The sequence below is a fragment of the Ixodes scapularis genome, unplaced genomic scaffold, assembly GCF_016920785.2.
Source record: "Ixodes scapularis isolate PalLabHiFi unplaced genomic scaffold, ASM1692078v2 PGA_scaffold3__209_contigs__length_174095766, whole genome shotgun sequence".
Taxonomy (NCBI): Eukaryota; Metazoa; Arthropoda; class Arachnida; order Ixodida; family Ixodidae; genus Ixodes; species Ixodes scapularis.
The window spans coordinates 13,810,187-13,828,437 of NW_024609868.1; positions in this window are offsets into that span (position 1 = coordinate 13,810,187).

Sequence of the window (18,251 nt, forward strand, 5' to 3'; positions counted from 1 at the left end):
GCTCCTTTTCTCTCGTCGACACTAAGTGCGCGCGGAAACATTGTTTCAGAATGTCAAGACACGATGCATAATGATGGGCTGCCTGCGCTAGCTTTTGTCGTATTTTTTTTTTTCTCTGAGGATTAAGGAACAGTATAGGACGTCTTTGTTCGCTCGTTAACGTTCACAAAACGGGAGAGTATATCGGTGCTTGGGGGCTTTTGTGTTCAGCTCACCCAAAATCTCTCGTAGATGTGACCCCGAGGAAACTTAAGATTCACTTATTCATTCGGAAAGAGATTCCTGAAATAAAGCCAAGACCCCTTCACTTTGATATAAATCCCCGCGTTTGCATACGAAGAGCTTCGAGTTCTAAAGTTCTCACACTGACTCGGCTTCGTGTTTCATTTGTTTGGTTTCTCTTTTGCTTCATTCACTTTCATTTTTTTTTTATATGTGTGCATCGAATTAAGCTTGTGTTGGTCGTCTTTCGAGCTCTTTTTAAGCCGATGTGTGCGTGTAGATTAATGACGAGGCTAATGAAACATTTTTTTTGAAAGGCACGCTCATGAATCTTTGCGAGAATACAGAACTAGAACAGCCGGAGCACCTTAATAAGCTTCCTCTAGGAAAGCTCATAGTCGACATTTTAGGACATAAAATCCTCTTCTCGGTCTCGCCTTCAAATGCGCTTATTGTTTATGACGAGAAAAGGTTATAGAGAAAAAAAAATCAGTTTGATTTTTTTTCGTTCCACCTAATGAATTACAACATGAAACTATACATGATAAAAATAAAATTGCACTTTATACGCAGATATCGAAATAAAAAATAAATAAACAGGCATAGCATGTCTGCCCAGTCGACGACGTCGCTGGGAGTATTTACCCATGTGCGTTTGAAAGAGCTCTAAACGAAACTGATGGTAGTTCCATTCAACAGTTTTTTTTTATGGTGATAAGAGCACCCAATAGCTGGTTTTGTTCTGTTTTCAAGAAATGAAAATCAGGCTAGGATCCAAACTGCTAAGGCAGTTGAATAGTCCTAGCTGTGTCATTCTCGAATATGCATGGGACTGTACGCTGTGTTCGATGAAAAATAAGGCAGCTTCCATTCTGCATTCAGTTCATCTTTACGGACTATAGCGTAGCACATAATCACGCCAATTCATTATCGAAAGGCACTTTCTGGTATGTTGTTATGTCTGATTCCGGTTCAGTGGATCGCGCAGGGGGCACACGAGTCACGGGACACGAGAGCGCAGACACACTCGGGCGTCTCGAGAGTCAGCCGGTTGCCGATGGTCGGGTCAAAATAAACCTGAAGTACTCGGCGGTGCCGTCTCTGTGTACGCTAATATACAACACTTTCCCAACCCAAGAAGGCTGAACTGTTGTCTTCTTCGTGAACAAAGGAGACAAATATCCGGACGCAGAAATTGCATCACAAACGTAGGAACACACACGTGGTTGGACTGGATTATGCATACGACGGAATCTAAGCATGAGTACCTCGTGACTCTTTCAAGCATTGTCCCAAGATTTTTCTGGCTCTCTTCATGCGCAATGATGAAGGCTCTCACGTATATGACATCTATATCTGGAGGTATTTTTCATGGTCGCATTTACCTTTGTGTTCTGAATTTGTGTTTTTCCAATGAACATTTACATAAATACTCTTGAAAATCTTTTAGCAATGATTCGTCCAAACAAACCTGTATGCGACGGCAACGGAGTACCAAACACGTGTAAATTTAAACACATTATCAATATGACTAGTTGATTTATCACTCTGCTCTATGTTTATGATTGTCTTTCAGATTTGGGGAGGTCACTTTGAAAGCTATTCTTTTTCTTTGGTCACACTGTACCAAACTATTTGACAGCGTCATGGAGAGGCACGATGTAGTTATTTTAAAGCCAAACCTGCTTTCTTGATGACGTGAGTAAGTGTGACATACAAACAATAAGCAATCCATGCGCGCAATATTAATCCGGAGCATGCTCGGTCAGTCCTACATTCGGGCCGTTAGGTGGCACGCGATATACCTATGTAAAATGTTTTCGGATGTCGCTTGGCTGATGACGAAACCGTGAAAGCATGACGACTAAAAAGTGAAAAAGCGTTCTGTAACGTCCGACATGCTCAGTGCCACCTAGCGTTTGCCGGCCATATGAGCTCCCCCGGACGAACGCCGACCGGATCAGCGAAAATCCCGCACGCGGCGCGTCGAGCGTTGCCGCGCTTTGGGAGCCGGGCTATGGGGACCAAACCATTCCGTTATCAAAGGGGTGGACCCATAGCTTTTATCGGGATTCCAGCCTTTAGAAGTGTGAATCATAAAGACATGACCGACTAGAATTACTGTCTTCGGGTGTTGGCCCCAAGTGTTCGGAGATGATGTTATAACTGCTGATAAACTGGAGCTTGCATTCGGCGTAGATAAAGCAGCAGTGTTCGATCGACGCTTGCAAACAATAATTCCTCAGCAAAAGAGAGGTGGTCGACCAGGAAGCCATCTGCAAAGTCATTGTGTAGAGAATTACCTTTGGCGAAGCAACATGCTACTGAGCATAGAGCAATAGAGTCTCCTCGTAAAACGCGTTCATGAAAAGTGTCTGAATCTTTATTCTGCCGCGTCACAAATCTTTTATTTTTGTTTGCTACCTATAGCATATCCCTATAGATAAAATAAATTATTTGAAAATCGCTTGTCATTGTCTAGTCTAGGTTTAAGAAAGATTGTAAGAAAGCTTGTGCGTAGGATTACTCTTCGGGTAGGAAATATCCAAAATGACAAACCGGTTTTGCAAATAAAAAAGTAGCATATAACACGTCAGAGATATTATACAGTGAAGAATTTCGATAAGGGGGGCCATCTGCATTTACCTACAACCGGAAGCGGGATTGTAATCGGCCGTGCTTCAGATTCACGTTCCAAAACGCGGAATGCTATTAAACTTCCTCCGTCCACCCCTTTGATAACGGAATGGTTTGGTCCTAATAGCTCGGCTCCCAGAACGCGGCAACGCTCGACGCGCCGCATGCGGGGTTTTCGCTGCTCCGGTCGGTGTTCGGCCGGGGGAGCTCATATGGCCGGCGACTGTACAACGCATTGACGGGAAGAAAGCCTTTTTCTAAAATTTTGTTAAGGAACGTGAATTGCATGCAATTTGTTTCAGAAATGTTTGCGTATGTTGCGACAATCAATCACTCGTGAACATTGAGCGAAGTCGTCTGAACAGAAATTCTATTAACCATACGAATTCAGTATGTCAGTCTAAAACTGTATCAGGGAGACTTTATCGATATCTAGTCCAGACAAATCGCGAGTGGTATCGCAGCAATATTTGAACCATATACTGAGATTATAACCGTATACAAAAACCATCGAATGATTTTTTTTTCGGAAACGGACCACCACGTTGTTGTTATTATTTTATTCACTGCGGAATAGATTTTATTTTACCACTATCAGAGAGTTTTAGAATAACGCATGCGATTTTAGCTTCCGCTAGCACTAAAGTTCGCGCTTGCGTTAGCTCAAGCTACGCAAGAGTGTTTTAGAATAGCGCTTCTTCGCCGCAACGCAAAGCCCCAAACATCTCGCGCTTGCAACGCGAGCATTCCGATACATTTCCGCTAAATTTTCCGCTAAATTTAGCGGGAAATATAGCGAAACTTTCCCACGAAATGGGAGGCGAGCAGCAGAGGAGGATGGGAGGGTCTGGATGAAGAGGAGCGGCATACCTTTCTTTATGTACCTTCCCCTCCTCCTCCTCAAGAGCTGCGCTCTAATTCGGCGTTACAGAAAATTGTGAACGTATTTTATTTATTTATTTTTTTGCTGAGTCTTGCCCTGTTTATTTGCTTCTCAGCCCTTTGTCATGTAAATCAACCGGAACGACAATACCACTATACAAGGCTACAAGCGCGAGCTTTGCACAAAGATGCACCTCGACTGCTTGAACTCCCGCTCAACAAGAGCTACTGCCGAAGATAAAGCTATATGTGCTCGGGCTTTTGGCCGTCAGAAAACACGTTTAGAATACAAGTGTTTTCTTTTAATGCAGCTATAAAACTGTTAGGAAAGCAAAAAGTGCCATATGAGGGGGTAGTTGTTTCCATGACTGGTGAGCCTAGCAAATTGTGCGACAAGTCAGCGACAGTGTGATTGCTATTGTTCTATTGAAAACTGCCATCACGTTGGCGTTTTAAACCTTATCATCAGTTGTGGGCCCAAAGTAGACGTATATGCAAAGAGAAAAAAAAAATAAATAAAACGATGTCACTGGAGAAACGTAGAGCTTACAAAAAACAGAAAGCACAAGGTTCCTCTTTAAAAAAAAAAACCCCGAGGTGTCGCTTGGAGATATTCGGCTGCTTCCCAACATAAAACAACATTGCTTTGTAGTTTTGTTTTTTTAATATTGCTTTTTTTTCTCTTACCCTCCCTATTCCGGTTGGCCCACAACCTTTCGTGGTTGCGCTATTTAGCACCCACACTACAACGAGTTTTAGGCCCATGGTACACACCATCATGATAACCTATGCGGTTAGGTTATACCTATAAGAGAAGCATGTTCGCGCACCTTATAGGAGAAGCCAATCCCTAGCTGGCTAGGGAAGGATTTCAGGGAATAAGGAAGCTTAGATTACGATAAGACTTGGCATTGCAATGTAGAGCAGGTTAGCAAGGTGAAACGTCAAGCCCATTGGTCTTCGGCACCACGCATTTTTCAATCTAATGGCATTCTGAGAATCGACATTCGTTGGGATACTACAGTTCTTCACAGTGATTGACTACACCTTCGTGTTTTGCTAGAAAAGTGAAGACAACAGTGTCTTGTGTCTGTTTTACTTTAGACACTAATTGTGTCTATGGGTGGGATTTCATGCGAAAAGTGCAACTCGCGACCATGACGAGAATGCGTTACAGGCACGCCAAGAAAACATATAGCGTTTATATCCCATAACAGGCAATGCATAAGCATCTAAAGCAGATATAAGGCGTGCCTGATCCTAATTACCGATCCATAATTATAACTTTAGCACAATTAATGGAAACCAGTGAAATTCGCACAGGGACTGAGCGGGAGTCAGACCCTAGGGCCTAGACCATTCGATCGTCAGGCCGACGTCTTTTTTTGGCACCACAAGGACCAGAGTAAAGTGAGCGCAAGTAGCCGGACTAAGTATGACCTGCTGCCGACGTTCGCCTACTATTGGCAGCGGCCCATATACATTGTCCGGCATACTTCGTCAGCAGGCGAACGTCGTAGGAGTGCCACACTTAGTTCAGCGTACTTAGTCCGCAAGTCGGCGGCGTGTCACACTTCGGCGCCAACTCTTTCTGTGAGCGCGATTCGCGGCAACCGCAAAAAGCCGAGCGCATCTCTGACTGGTATGTTTAGCGTCCCGTGCTGCTCATACACCAAAATTGGTTTCGAAGTTGCAGAAAATGACGTCAGAGTAGCCGGAGTTTCATGCTATCGGATGTCGCGATCCTGGCGGCTGGTCGTAGGAATCCCGGCGAAAAGCACGAGCGAACGCGAGCGCCGCTGTCATCACTTCGTCCCAACTTCTGGCTGCCGAAGCTCCCGTGGACTGTCAGACTGGAGGGCGACCTGCAGAAGAACAGGCGTCTGCCACATACACTACCGCTGACGGGACACCGCCAGGATCGCGTCCGGCGACTGTGGGCTCGTTCGATTTATCTGCACCTCCTGTACCGGTGCAGAAATGTGTAGGGCGGTGTACTTCCGGTCGCGTCTCGATGCGCATACCAGAAGTATACCTCCCTACACTTTCGTGCACCGGTGTAATAGGTGCATGTATATCGAACGAGCATAGCATCACACTTCTATGATGTCACAGGCAGAAATCGAGGGACCGTTTTTTTGAACGCGGTAAACACGCCATTTGGAGGCACGTTCCAGACACCATACCCAAACTGCCGCCGAAGCAGACGTCCAGGCAACCAAACGTTCACCATGTAAAAAAAAAAAAAAAAATTTAGATTTTGCGGAGAGGTCAAACTCCGTCAGAACGTAGCCCCAGCCGTTTGAGCAAGATTCCAAATTTTCAGCATTAACCGTTATCCTGTTCAAAAGTTGTAAGTGATTTTCTGAAATGTTCTATGGAAAATGGGGCCCATTTTCGCCCGTTTTCGGTTTCTGGCGCTATAGAGCACCATGGACTCGAAAGATCCGTCGGCCGCCATTGTTTCATTGAATTTTTCAGAAAATCGCTTACAACTTTTGAATAAGATAACGGTTGGTGTTGAAACTTTAGCATCTTACTTGAACGGCTGGGGCTGCTTTCTGAAAGTGTTTGAGCTCTCCGCGAAGTCTAACTTATTTTTGCGGTGCGAAAAACGGGGTTCGAATCTCTCGCAGACACCCGGTATATCTTCAACAATAATGTGAATAGCACATGCTAAAAGAAAATGAAGGTAAACGGCCGCTCGGGGGGGGGGGGGGGGGGGGCGCTACGTAGCCGCTCGTGCATGTTGTAAGGTGGAACATCGAGCCTTAACAACTCGTGAAGAAAAGCCGAATAGCGTAGTGGGGGTAACTTATATAGGAAGCCCTGGTCATACTGTCACGACCGACGTGGGTCCCCAAAATGGACCTGGCTCGGCTGGGGTCCAGATCCGGACGGAGCTCCAAGCAGAAATTTCAGCGGGCGACGAACCGATGATTAGAACCCTCCTTTAGTTACACGTCAGGAGAGCAATGAGCTCTGACTATACAGCAGCTAGCAGCAGCTAAAAGTGTTGAGCTAGGTAAGTTAGGTGAGCTGCTGAGGAGCGGTAGTTCACTCCTCTTAAAGTATTTCGGTTGCCATGTAGTCGGGCGGCAACCAATCGCGGCGGTGCACCAGTTTTGTCACCGACACCTTCTCGGAAAGATTCTCTGTCCAAGTTACGTCACAAATCCACGCACAGCGCACCGAGGAGATCGTCTCGCTTGAAAGCACGACTCTTCGAATGCGTTGTCCTAGCAGGTGTCTAGGGGCAGGCTGGACGAGATCCTGGCGTAATGTTCGTGTCCGAGGCCCTCTGGGTTGACCTTGCTTGGATATCTCACTTGGGTTCCAAGGAGGGCAGACATTCGGAGGCTTCGACGCCTCGAAGACACGTTATTTTGGCGGTGTAAAATTAAACAACGAGCACCGCGCCCGTGAGCGAAACATGAGACGACGAACCAAGGCCGCCGACGTCCATCGCCGCCGCCGTTGCCGATTGCAACAATACTTAGTCTAGCATATTTTGTCCCACGGAAGCAGAAAGAAGAGGAGGCGACATACCGGCTCAAGCCAGCCAAACGAGAATAAAAACTCAAACCGGAAGCAGAGGTAGCGGTCGGTGGGAGCGCCCCCAGGGGTGGCCTAAAAGCTGCTGGTGGCAAATGAGCTGTCCTTTCCGTCCAGGAGTGTCCTTTGATCTTGTTCGCTTCTGGACATCGTTCGCGCGTGTCTCTTCAAACCGGAAGTCTCCCACGCCCTCAACTCTGGTGGCGTCATGTCGCCTCCAGAAGCTCCCTACCTCCATGCTCGCTCCGCTGCTGAGCGTCCGAGACGCATCTCGCTGAGTCAATGATACTTATTCTGCGGGCAATTATTGGCAGCAAGCCATACTGAGTCTTGCATACTTAGTCCGCAGGCAATCATCGTCGCGCATATGTAACTCCTGAATTGCAAAGTGCAGGTCTCTCTGTGGACTCACGACATCCCGGAGTGAATCATGACCTACCAAATGGTAGGCCAGTACACGTATAGCATCTAGGCTTCAGACGGCAGCCAATAAAAAGCGTGAATGGCGTTATAAACCTCCTCCACTTGCGATTACTTCAGCCACCACAGGGGGTTCCTCGCAATTCGAGAGCTCTACGAATTTAAGGCCCTACACTAACCCACAGAAAAGCAGGACCCATGGAGAACGTCTAATTAAAAGCGTACTAGTGATACACTTCATTGAAAGAAGACGAGGATCTGATGGCGAGCGGACGTGTCTGTGAAGCGCTCTTCCATTCGCCCTGCCCGCATTCATTTTCGTCTCTACGAATACTTCTCTTTGCCCACGCTAAGCGACGTAGACAACACCGAGGTTGTGCGGCTTGCACGCTCGCGGGGCCGGCCTTCTACAACTCCGGACCGGGGACAGCAGAGAACCCGAGCTACGCAGACGATGGCTACACCAATTAAGGACAACACATGCACCACCCAGGCAGCAGAATACAAGGTCACGGCACCGGACGGCAACGCAGCCATGCCACTAGGACCGCCACACAACGGACCCGCTGCTAGCGACGAGAGATCTATTGGCGCCGTGCCAGCTACGCAAGTACTGCAGTCGCAAGAAAAACGAGGGATGTCTTCAACTTCAGCGAATGGCATTCCTGCTCGAACTGTAAACCTGGAGCAAATCAACACCCAGGGCAGCAACGTCATTGTATCCACAGTAAGCGACACTTACTTAAAAATTTGCCTCGAGAACAAAGACGCCATCTCAAACTTCATCACAATGAAAGAAGATTTCGATTACTTTATTCGAAACAAAGAAGAACTTCAGTGTATGATGAAACAATTCCGTGAAACGGATTGGGAATCCTTCGAAGCTTTCACAGTAAACAGAACCGCAAGAGAAAGCAACCTCGTGGAGTAAGCGCGATGAGAGGAGCAGAAAACGAGCCCATAGCCACCTCTTCAGAGGAAATCGAGATGGTAGAGGACCACCAGACCGCGGATGATTTGGCAGATTTCAAAGTGGTAACATACAAAAAATCGAAAGCTAAACAACCAAAGACCGCCACAAATGTAGCAGTACAAGGAACCTCAACTAACAAAAGTTCGAATGAAAAAAAAAAAGCAAGTCAACGACTTCTGCCGCCGTCAATAAAATGTCGGTACAAGAATTCCAAGAAGTGGACAAGCGTTCAACAGAAAGAGAATCAGCGCTATCCGCAGCTGGTGGCAAACCAAAGATGCAGGCAGTAGTTTTCCGCCCAACTTGCGAAAGGTACGTTATGGAATTCACTCCTAGGCAAATCAAATCCGCCGCTGCAGAAGCGGGAGTTAAACATCTGGAAATTTGTACGCTCAAGTAAAACCGAAAAGCGAACACGATAGCTGCAATTACGCAAGACACAACCACCGCAGACGAGCTCACCCAATTTAAGGAAATTTGACCTCTGACGGAGCTATGGAATTCCAGGCAGTGAGAGCACAGAATCCCAACCAATGCAAGGGCATTATATACTTCAAGAACATCCCAGAAGAAACAGACGAAACACTTTTAGAGGAAGTGTCCTGCCGAACACACAACATTATCCAAGCCCATATCTTTGGCCAGAAGAGATCCACTGTCTTGCTTACGTTTGAGGGAACGACAAGGCCGCGCTACGCGCGCTTCTGCAACTTTACATAAAAGGTGCACGAATACAGGCCTAAACCACTAGTATGCTTCAATTGCCACCGATTTGGACACCGTGCAGACATTTGCCCCAGCGAAAACAGCTATTGCGGCAAATGCGGCCACGAGCACGACGAAAGCAACGAGTGTACCCAACCACCAAAATGCAGGAATTGCGGAGGCAAACATCCAGCTACAGATAGGAACTGTCCCAAGCGAACCATCCTACCCTCTTCAGACAAGAACGCTCCACCGAGGACAAAAAAGCCGCTCCCGACTAAAGAAGACATAGAAGCCTGGCCGGAGGTTCCCCGGAAGCAAGAGAAGAATGGTCAACAAACAACAAGAGAGACTCGCTCTTGGGCCGACATGGCAGGGGCTAACCACCAAAGAGGCTTCATCTTGGACAGCCGATTGCTTTAGGTCTTCATACGGCAATGGAAGCACGATTCCAAGCTCAAGATGCGCGCCTGGAGAAACTCGAAGCCATAATAGAAAAACTCTGTGAAACTGTCAACACCCTAGTCCGCGCCCATAATGGAGGACACTGAACAGGGACAAGACACACAGAAGATGGCTGAAAACCCCCCATGCATTTTACAATGGAACTGCAGGGTAATGCGAAACCAAATGGCAGAACTAAAACTGAAACTCGAACGCATGCAATAGAACACGCCGATAGTCATCATCTTACAAGAAGTGGACATGATTCAACCCAAGATCACCGGTTATAAGACATATCAACTCCCCACTATCATATACAAGAAGAAAAAGTCGGACCTCGGTCGACCATGTGGAGCGACAGCCACGTTCGTCAGAGAGGACGTGGCTCAGACTGTACTTGACACTACGCACGTCTGCAATGAACTTCGGGAAGTCATTGCGGTGAGAATTCGAATCATGAAGATGTCATACATTGTAGCAAACGCTTATGTAAGACCTCGTAAGAAAGACGCCGACGACATGAGCTGGATCACCGATCTGACCCGTGAAAAGAGGAAAAAGGAGCAGCTCATTGTTGCGGGCGACTTTAACGCATGGGCGAAAACCTGGGACTACCGTAAGAACAGTCAGAGGGAAGACAGCCTAAAAGAACACTTTAAAAGAGCCCAACTCCGCCTACTGAACAAAAAGAAATCCACGACCAAATTCAGAAACAACGGACGGGAAACTTCACCGGACTTAACTTTTTGTTCATGCAATACGAGGATACAATGGCACACCCTGCCAGATGCGATGGGAAGCGACCACTTTCCAATTAAGATCACCCTCGCTGCTGAAAGGCCAGTGACGAAAGAGACGAAATTTATCGAGTGGGACTGCTTCAGGATGGCCTTCGAAAGAGAAGACCAAGAACAGAGCATCGAAAGCAGGATCTCCGCAGCCCTCAGAGCTTCAACAAAAATTCACAACTTCAAGGAAGAGGCCCCGGATCCGGACCTTCACCTCCTTAACCTATGGGCTAGCAGGCTACAAGCGCAACAACGATATCAAAAGAACAGGAAGAACAAAGTCCTGAGAGCTAAGTTCAATGCAGCATCTGCAAAAGCCAAAGGGTACACGATTCAGCTAAAAAGACAAAACTGGCAGAGACACTGCCACAGTTTTAACGAGAAGACCAGATCAAAAATAATGTGGAGAACTTTTAAGGGTCTCAACAATCAGAAAAAAGCAAAGAAGACAGGGGAGAGCATCGCCCTCAGGCTGGGGATATCGGAGCAAAAATTGGCGGACACCGCTGGCTCCCAGTTCTTCCCCCCTGACAACAACAAACGGCCGCTGGAGGACAAACCAGAGTATTCGGAAGCGACACCCATGGACGCTCCCTTTAACATGGGGGAGCTAGTCCAGGCACTAGCGAAGGCAAGGAACACGATGCCGGGCCCGGATCGGATCACCGTGGCCGCCTTGCGCAATCTTCCGGAGAAGTGCAAAAAACAACTGCTCGAAGTCTTCAACAAGGTCTGGGAAAGCGGAGAAATTCCGGGAGAGTGGAAACACTTAACAGTGATTCCCATCCCGAAGCCGGGAAAACCGCTTGATTCTCTGCAAAACTTAAGACCAATATCCCTCACTTCAAATATGTGCAAGATTATGGAGAGGATGCTGCTGGCTAGGATCACCTGGATGTTGGAGGACAAGGGCAAGAACGAATCTCCCGCCCACTCTGCATTTCAGACGGGATTCAGACCTGGCCTTTGCACCACGGACAGCATAGCCCTCATTCACAAAGACGTGCTGTCCAAACAAACTTCTAACAGACCGAAGACAGTGGTGGCAATTGATGTAAAAAAGGCCTTCGACTCAGTACCTCATTGGGCAGTGATTCGGGGAGCCATCAACAGAGGCCTCAGGGGCAAATGCGTACAGTTCATCAGGTCATTCTTAACTGAGCGAACTTTTTTTGTGCAAATCGGCAGAACAGAAGGGAAGACGACTGTCCTCACCACAGGCGTGCCACAAGGCGCAGTGATATCCCCTACGCTTTTCAACATGGCGATGGCGGACCTTTCATTCGAACTGGACAGGCATGAATGCTTAAATTATACCATCTACGCCGATGATATTACGTTGTGGTCAGTCGCCCCAACCATCTTACCGCAGCAACACTACCTAAACGGCGGTTTGGACGCAATAGCCTGCTTTCTGGAGAACATTTATATGGAAATATCTGCCGAAAAGACACAGTACGTAATAGTAGCCAACAAAACGGGCAGAGAAAGATTCAGCTCAATGCGGTTGGAGGTAAACGGAACGACCATCCAAAGGGTCCCGGAAGTCAAAATTCTTGGCGTGATTATTCAAGAAGACGGCCGAGCGACCAGATGGTACGATAACATTAGAAGGACATGGAAGAGCACCATTGGAACAATCAGCAAGGTCACAAGCAAATCATGGGGGCACAAGAACATACCCTCCGAAGGCTTGTACGTGCCCTGCTGGTCTCAAAAAACAATGTACAGGTGGAACTACCTCCGCCTCTCTAGGGCTCAGAAGGACGGACTAGAGCGTTTGAACAACAACGCCAGAAGGCTTATCACTGGGATCCCTAAGTGTACCAAACTTGAAGATTTGATTGAGATCGCCGATATCAACAGGCTGAACGAAATTCCGGCCGAGGACAAACTAAGCCAAGTATTGAGAATACAGAAAACACCGGCGGGGAGAAAGATTCTTAACAAGCTAGGATATCAATACGCCACCCACTTGTACGAAACTGCATCCCCGCCATGGGAAGACACCTTCATTACAGAGACGAAGCCCGTCCCTCAAAATATGAGCAAAGAACAAGAAAATAGAAGATGTACTATGGCAAGGGGCCATCTCAAACAAGCGCAAGCCGAAGTAGAATCGGGAAAGTATGTTTATTACTCGGATGCGGCCGTCTCCAAAGACGTCGTAGCTTTGGCGACAGTTAACAGCAAGGGGGACCTGACCTTCTTAAAGCTAAACGAGTCCATTGCTTCTCGAGATGCCGAACTCAAGGCTATTCTTATGGCAGTTGAAAACTCGGACCCTCAACAAGAATGCCTCGTCTACACGAACTCTAAGGCCGCATACGAAGAATGCAGGAACCCATCCACTTCCAACAAGACTGTAAAGTCCATCAAAGCATGCGTCATGAACCGACAAACAAAGCTTAGTGTGAGGTGGATCCCAGGCCACCAAAACATTCCTGGGAACGAGGCAGCACATGCCGCTGCACGGGTCATGCTCTCTTCTCCTTCCTTTGATCCCGGCTATGGTGGCCTCACGTGCTCCTCGGAAAGACAAGACCCTACAGCCCTCAAGGACGATGAGCGGACAGAGCGCCGAGAGAGGCTCCATGCACTTAGAAAACAGGACTCAATGCCTTTGCCGGATGGGCCCTACTCCCGATGGGACAGGGTCTGCATCAGGCGACTACGCACGGGAACAGCCATGGTACCTAAACGTACTGCAATGTATGCTTGGAACAAGCAAAGACTGAAAAGGTACAACGGAGAAAACTCAGACCCCGCAGACGACATAGACGAAAGTCTTTGCCGACACTGCAGGGTCGTGGCCTCAGAAAATCACGTTTTCTGGGACAGCATAAACATTTTTGAGGAAAAAAGAAGAAATTTTACAGACCATTCCCAAGGATCAAAGACCCAAGAGCTTGGCGGAATGGACCAGACCATCCGGCTCACCCAGGCATCGAAAAGAACTATTCGACTCCCTTCTTCGTTTCATTAAGGAGGCCCACCTGACTCACCTCATTTAATCCCCATCCCCCACCCCAGGACAGCACCGACGGCTTAAGCCCAGCTGACCTGGCCCTGATGTTTCTGTCATCTTAATATTATTAAAGACATTTTCAAACAAACAAACACTTCATTCCTTCATAGATCTAGAATTGTCCGTATCATTATGACAAACCCTGAGAACATAAGCGCACGTAGTCTGTGTCCAGCACATCCAAAGCCACCGAAAGCTCCGCGTACCCAAGCATAGGAAATCCCGCTGCACGCATACCACCCGCGAAACATATTATACGCTCTTCGGGTTCATCAGAATGACCAAGACTACTTTATTTACTTTAGAGTGCAGAGGAGGCCTTCAAGGCCGTCATTTTGACCAGGTTTTATTTTCTGCTTGCATTTCTTCTTCTTTTTTTTCTTTTTAGCAAACTGCCCCAAGATGTGTCGCATTCCCTCCATTCACCTGCGTTCCATGGGTTGATTTGCAGATGTTCCTGGACTAATTAAGAAATTCCGAACCTCTGCCGCGTCTTCCGCTTAAACACACCGCTCTACGTCCCACCTGCCTGCATCCCGGTCTTCACTCCTCACTCCCCGTAAAAGCTTCCCAACTCTACTGCCCTGAACGTGGTCTGCGGGTTTTCCATGAAGACCCCAGCTTCGCAGGCAGGCAGAAAGCGCCGTTTCCGGATGCCCTTCAGTGTTCTCGTGTTACCGTGCACCAGTCGATGATACCGCAAGCCCAATATTGTTTGTTTTGCTTATCGTAGAAACGCAGTTACTCGAAAGGGGCAGTCTGGAACACGATCCGGCACGCTCATTAGATTCTCTTCTATACTCGCCGTGATGGCTCCGGTTTCCAGCGATAATTGGCTGTCGCTCCCACATTTGTTTTCTTTGTTCGCTTCAACGTACACGTGTGAAGATCGAACCACGATTTTTGTTTTAGCTTTAATTGTTCTTTCCCCTTCCTACTACGTTGTTTAAACGCGGCCGTGCGGCATTCTACGATTACCGCTAATGTTTCTGCGCTCTGAGTGCACAAAGAGAAAACGTGAGCCGCGAACCAGACGCACGAATAAAATAATCAACCGGAAGAGAAACAAGGGTGATGAGATGATGATGATGATGAGGATTAGGAATTTAGTGGAGCGGGAGCAACGAAGGTTTTGTGGGCCAAGCTAGTGGGAAATGAGGTGTACACGAGAGTTGGGAGGGGAGAGGAGCAACATGAGGTGGCTTAGCGGAAAGTTGTCCGGAGCTGTAAACAAAAAACCGCATGGGGCGCCCCCTTCGTGCTTAGCCGTCGGGAGTTCTTTTCTCTTTTTTTCATTTTTCTTTTTCAGTTTCAGCCGTTGGGAGTGGCATCAGCTCCTTTATAATCGCGATTGGAGTGACCTGGAATTGTTTTCGCCCCTTTTAAATTTTAGGGGAGCATTTTTAGGCACCTAACAAACATCTGTTCTCTGTTGTTCTCCTTAGTTTTATTGATTTCCTTTTATCTTTTCTAAATCACGCCTTGCTTGTTTGTTTGTCTGTATAAGTTATTTTATTGTGCAATATTCGCACACTAATAAGGCCTCGAGCTGTGTGTGGGCACATTAAGCAGAATAAATTAATAAATAAATAAATAACTGACCGCCGCAACTTTGTTGACATGGACTCTCAGCTGACATTCAGACAGCCTAAAAACCTTCCAAGGAATATTATACTTAAATACTAATATAATTAGGGTCGGCCTAATTTGATGAACCTTGACAGTATTGGGAAGGAAGATGCATCTGACTGTTTGATATGGAAACAGATAGTCACTTAAGCATGTATTCTGCGATTGCCCATTTATAATAAGGAATGAGAGGTTGTGCTCGCAGAACTCTCTCGACTTTAAATCCTGTCATTTTTTTTTTTGCCGAAGACAATTTTGAGTGTTTGGGTAGTCAAGAAAATATAGTGTGTTCTAACTAATATTTGTAACAGCCTTTTGTGTTAATCAAAACTAATATCTCCTTTTTAACTATCAAGCAGACATTGAACTAATGGTTAGTTTGATATGTTTACATTCTTCCTGGCTTTCCTTGTTTCTTTCTTCCACTTACGTCTTTTCTTTGGTGCAAAATATGTGGATAAAACAAGCCGAATAATGCGAAATGCTTGTATTTCCTAGTAAATGACTTGAGGTAACGTACAACCACAAAGTGGCAAAGCACCAGAGAGCACGGTTCACATACCAGGCGTATCTATAGCATCTCATATCAAATTATTCCGAAGACAGCGCCGTTGAATGTCCATGTTCTGCGTCTCATGTTTTGCCGGAGACTGCACCCATTGGTCGTATGGCGTACACGAGCACTATATGTCTACGTTTCTACCCTAAGCTACTTTTTATCTATGGAATTTGTAATTTAATTTATAGAAGTAGTTGAAACAAATAAAAGCTTAAACGGCAGTTTATTATTAATAAGCTCATAAAATTAAGAATGTACGCAGCAGATAAGAAAACAGAACCCTGCGCAACTTCAATCCCTCTACATTTACAGCGGACATAACAAACCTAATGATATTTTTTAAGAAAAAAAAAAAGAGTAAAGATACGTATGATACGGGGCTTCCAAACTTGAGCCCATGTACCAGCGGAAACAAAGAACAAAAAATAACCTTACTTTATTTTTTCTTTAGGCAAAGTTTATCGTCATGTCCGGTTTAATTATTTCTTCGAGCTGTGTGTTCTTCGTTCCTCGCATAGATTTCCTTTGGAAGAGAGAGCTAGAGATATCATAGGTTTCGACCGGAACATCGACCCTCCCCTGGTCGCATGTAAGAAGGGGTGCCGTCCGCTCGACTAACGGTCTTCGTAGGGGTCGATATATTATTAGGGAGTCTTCGTAGACCGCGTTTCCCCTTTCGCTAAGCCCTCCGCAACGAAGAAGCGGCTACTGCGCCCGCGGCGATGACCCAGACAGTAGAGTTTCAGGTATCGCAACGGGTTGCGGAGAGCCGTTGCGGGGCGGCGAAAACCATCTACGAAAACGTCCTATTATCTCGCGTTTTCCGCTCGGATGAGTGCCCTTTGTACCCCACTCCTTCCCGATCAGATATCGAGATACGCCTCTTGCAGAGTCGCCCTGGAAGGGTCGAAGAACTGAACCAGAGAAAAACGCACATTGAAGGCGTATCTACGGAATATGGAAAGGGTCGCTCAAGTTTTGGAGAATGAAAAATCTTGCGAGAGGATTAATAGTTCAGAAGGAGCTCATCGATAGCGCTGTCCATACCAGTTGGAATCTTCTTTCTCTGGAGACAAAGGAAGACTGCCATACCCCGTTGCGCCACATGAGTTATGGTTGAGCTAACCTTTAATGGTTTCGCTCTCGACTATCTATTCTAGATTACGAGCGTCTAAATAAAATTGAATAACAAGTATCTCGCGAGAGCTTGCAAGTGAATTATTTGAAGTGTTCATCTCAGTGTGTAGAGTGGTTTCGTGGTGAGCATAAAATTCGGTGACAATGGACGGAAATCAATGTCCGAAAATGAAACAGTACTTTTAACCCCTCGCAAGCGCCCTTCAAATAATTCCTACAAATATGGTTTTACCTAAACCGAACTGCGAGTAAGTTTCGCCAATAAGGTCTACAGACAGAAAAAAAATGGCAGCCCCGCTTTGTAAATGGCCTTGCGAAAAGTGGCTACAGTTTAATTACCTAATTAAAGGTGTACTAAAACAAGATCTGGATTACGAAAGAGAGAAAATGGAAAGTGTATCCTGCCTCGGCTGGTTAGCCTCAATCAGGCAAGGATATATAGGGGAGGGGAACAAAGGAGGAAAGAGGTTTCCATTGAGCTACGTGGTGACTAATTTAATTATCATTAGCGACGACTTGGACCAGTGCATGTCGCAGGTCAACTAACTGCCTCCAGGAAGACCTACATAGTCTTTAGTGCTCCCGAGCAACATCGCCTGGGCGGATTTACGTAACCTCTCTTTTCTGAACCGCCACTACTCTATAATTTTAAAATAAGCTCTACAGGGTTAGACCGAAAAAAATAGAACTGTTTTTTGTTTTTGGCTCGCATAAATAGAGTACGCTTCGCAGAAAACTTAACCTATGTGAGAATGTGACACTAGCGGTGGTGATAAAATGCGAAGGTTTGAGCACACGACGTTATCAGGATTAAAAGATAAGAAAGAAAAATAGAACTCCTCGACGGGGTAACGTCCACCTAATAGACTTTGGTGGACGTCACACCGTCGAGGAGTTTTCTTTTTCTTTTTTTCTTTTTTGATCCTGATAACGTTGTGTGCTCGAAATTAAAGTTTCGGCTGTGGGAATCTGCAACAATTGTGTCAGTAAAAAAAAAAAAAATTGACAGCAAGAAATAAAACGATATTGTGTATCCAATTGACACGTTTTTTTATCTGTTTTGCTTTCCAATAAAATAAATGCAACAGGAGCCCAGAATGTCAAATATCGCTATTATGAAAATATTCTTGGTCGACGTTGGCTCATAGAGAAATTTTGTTTTTCTTTTGTAAATCTTGATCCAGCTAACGCTTTGCGTTCAAACTTTCGCCTCTTACCTCTACCGCTATAGAGTCACATGGTCACGGAATTTCAGTTCTCTGAGATGAATAG